Consider the following 3,948-nt stretch of genomic DNA (forward strand, 5'->3'; position numbering starts at 1 on the left):
GGCTGGAGTAAGCTGCCTGTTTGACAGAGAAGGTAGTGTGTGGTCTGGACCTCAAGAAAAAGGAAGTCAGCCACCCAGATCAAAATTACCCTATTGGCCATCCAAAAATGATTGTAACATCAGCTTAGAGAGACAGGAAGAAAATTGTAAAAAAAATAAATAAATAAAAAATAAGATTGTACTTTATTTTAAGATAGCCTAGGGAAATTCATAGATCCATCTCAATATCATGAAATTTCCTGAATTAAGAATATAATTGCAAAGCCACCGTGGTGACATCTCTTTATTTTTACTATATGTCACAGGTATACATGACTCAAGCTGTACAATTCCAGATGTTAACCTTTCATCATTTTTTAAAACATAGTTTTATAAGCAGAAGTACAGTAAAATAATAGGATTTTATATTTGAATGTTCTTTTAAATTTAAACAAAAACAAAATTGACTGAAATTAATAGACAAATTAATAGTCACTCACAGGTTATATAGTTATTTTGCCAATTATGGACATGCCTTTCTATTTCACTTGTGATAACTTAGATAAAAAAGGATTTTGTGACCAAAATATCATATTCATTTTCATTGAGTGTTCTCCCCATCTTAAAAACTTGAGACTCCTTGACCTGATTCTAAAGATAACTGGGTTCCTTAAATTTTATCATATTGCTAATTTAAAACAGGTGTTACATTTATATTTTTCAACAAATTTTAATGATTTCAAAAGACATAAATCTATTCAAGATTTGTCGCTTTTTAAGACTATGGATGAAACAAAAGATACATGTATATGATTAAATATTTTCCAAATATCAGGTGACCATTCTAAATACCACACGGTATTAGTTTTTCCATCTCAAGAAAAATATCTGCATATTGTTGTTTATTCTGTAAAATATTCCTTTTTTTAATAGCCTGAACCAAATAATTTCTCATTTTTACAGGCTTCACTTCACTTTTCTCACAGTGAATAAATTGCAACTTATTTCCATGAAATTCACAGATGACACAGATCTTTATTTTGCATAAAGGCATAAAGAAGTGCCTAATATCTTCAATATTCATCTGCTAAGTGGACATTTGCATTGGGTTAGAACGGAAAAAGAGCCCCAACCCTCCCGCAGTGACAGCTGTACAAAGGGATGACATCTGACAGCTGTGACAGTGCTGAAGGGAAACTCAGATGACTCGCAGCATCCATGATCCAATTACAGCACACATCCCTCTGACAGACCCAGCAGCTTGACTCCAGCGTTTGGAAGGACAGTATTGATCTCTTGTCAGAAACCAGTTGCCTGCCTGCAATTGTGTGCTGCTGAACTTTGAAAGCTATAGTACCCTCTTAAATGATAGGGGCAGTCAGGTTATAGTATTCAGGTACAAAGAGAGGTGCAAAGGGTATCTGCTAAATGCTCTAAACTTGAACAAATCATAACAATATGACAGTCCAATCATACTCAAGGAGCCCAGCTGATCTAGCTGGCTACTGTCTGTGCTAATGGAAAGACAGGTCTTTGTGTTTAGTGGGATGATCTTACTTGATGAAAAGGCCACTGCAATTAGTGCATGCTGGTTGGCTGTGCTGGGTGACAGCAGCATGGATGGTATAATGGCAGCTGCCAATAACCCTAACTTCAAGAAAACAGACAATTAGGCCTTTGATCCTAACACTGTTAGTCCCCCTACTCCAGACCTCTGCTCGGCTTTTACTGTAAACCTCACAAGGGCAATGTGGTACAACCTCACCAAACAGAACAACTTGGTCAAGAGGTCAGTTACCTTTCTCCTCTTGCTTCTGTCCCTGCCTTCCTTAGGGAAAGAGGGAGAGAGGGAGGGAGGAAGGGAAAGAGGGAGGGGGAGAGGGGGAGAGAGAGAGAGAGAGACAGAGAGAGAGAGAGAGAGAGAGAGAGAGAGACTCATGCAAAATGTAACAAACAAATATTTCCTTTCAACTATAGTTTAAAGGAAGCTAATATATGAGCACAATATTTTAACATGAATAAATTTAAAATACATTTTTAAAAATAGGGTGGTTAAAAACAAGATGCTAAACCTTGTAATAGAGCTATCTAATGGCAAGTGATCTAATGTTTTAAGTTATCTGTAACATTAAATATTAAGAAATTATAAAAATCCTAGGATAATTCAAGATTATTTTCAGTTTATCTTTATTGCTTTAGGATGGGATAAATACAGGTGAAATAGTCTAACGACTTAGCATATACAAAACTTATAATGCAACTTATTTTAGTGCTTTGCATCAAGTGTAGCTCCAGAACAGGTAACTCACTAAGGTAGAAGTAATACAAGTTTAATATTAGACACAAATACATGCACTCACATGCAAACACAATTATACTAATATAGAAAAATCTATAACCAGAAAAATTAATGCTTGTTTCAGCAGGACATTTACTAATATTAGAAGGATACAAAGAAGATTAGTCTGGCCCCTTTGCAAGGATGACAAGCAAATTCAGAAAGCATTCCATATTTTTAAATGAATATTCTTTGTACACCTCAAATTTAGAACTTTTCTTAACTTTAAAAATTGTTGTTGTTTTTTTCCCCCTGAAATTGTTGAACAGGTAATAAGTATTATTAACTCTATATAGGCAGGTATTGACAACCAAATCCTACAGGAAATGTTTACTGTTGGCATTTAAATTGTAAGAATTGAAAAAAAAGAAAAGAAAAGAAATAAGTTTATTTATATCAGTCTGAGATACTTTCTAATAGAATGAGTATAATGCAGAACTGGAAAACTGACATTATGTAAACCATAAATGTTATGTTTCACATAGTCAAATGTTGAAGAACAGTTTGGCATTATTAAAAGATAAAATAGAGTACGGATACCAGGGTTTCAGAAAAAAGAGAGAACTAGAGATTAAAAGCATTTAAAATAAAGTTTTGGAGAGCTTTAGAGCAGAAGAAAACAGATGTAATAAATAGTATCTAAGATAGAAGACACAGAGTCAAAGTGCTTCAGAAATACAAACCCTTAATACTCATATACTTGCCAAGATACTCCTGTTCATTCATATGTAAATAAATGCTAAATAAAGCACATAAGATCACCGAGATATAAACTGGATAATATAAAATTAGTAAGAATACGGAAAAACAGATATTCTCTTCTTCCTGATGGATGGATACATTGTGATAGCATTCTTAAGGTTAATTCCGAAATATCTATCCAAAATTCGTATGACTTTAACCAGAAAAAAATCTTCACTGCACAAGGATTTATAAACAAGAACATTCATTACAGTACTGTTTATAATGAGAAAAAGAAAAAGAAAAAAAAAAACAAAAACCCGAACATTCAGTAGGAGAGGATTAATTAACTATTTCATCATACATACATAAAATAAACTAATATAGGGCTGATAAGAAAAAGGTGAATTTATATAAGCTGATACGAAATTTTCTCCAAGATAAAAACATAATGTTAACTTATTTGTATAAAACTATATACAGAAACAAATATATATGTTTGGGCATCTGTGTAGTTGTGCATATATGGATATTTCTAAGATATTTTATAAGATATTTATATTTACATATATATGTCTCTACATATATATGCTTTATAATATTAACATTTTTAGGAATATAAAAAAGAAGCTGATATAGTGACTATCTATTATGAGTTGGACATGGTAAGGAAGGCTTACTCTTACATTACCTTATACTATTTGCATATATATGTATTATTTTGATGTTCTTTATGTTAGTTAATTAAATGTTTTTGTGTTAAAGACCTTTTGCTACTAATATACAGGTAACCATGACAGTTGGTCTTGTAGATGGAAGACACAGTGAAAGGGAAAAAAGGCACATTCCCTAACAGTACTATATGTTCATAGGTTTAAAATTATAAAGATGCAACCTAAACAATTCGTACCCTTCATTCCTTTACTAAACATTTATTAGATATCTGTTGT

At 32.6% G+C, this 3,948-nt stretch overlaps 1 non-coding gene across 1 annotated transcript; it reads left to right on the forward strand.

The window, feature by feature from the left end:
• The first annotated feature begins 2,391 nt into the window (after positions 1-2,391).
• LOC141568032 (U6 spliceosomal RNA) lies at positions 2,392-2,496 on the forward strand. The gene has a single exon (XR_012491049.1). It is a non-coding gene; the product is annotated as a U6 spliceosomal RNA (small nuclear RNA).
• Positions 2,497-3,948: the final 1,452 nt, after the last annotated feature.

This window comes from Rhinolophus sinicus, chromosome 17, assembly GCF_057876585.1.
Source record: "Rhinolophus sinicus isolate RSI-liver-muscle chromosome 17, RSI-T2T, whole genome shotgun sequence".
Taxonomy (NCBI): domain Eukaryota; kingdom Metazoa; phylum Chordata; class Mammalia; order Chiroptera; family Rhinolophidae; genus Rhinolophus; species Rhinolophus sinicus.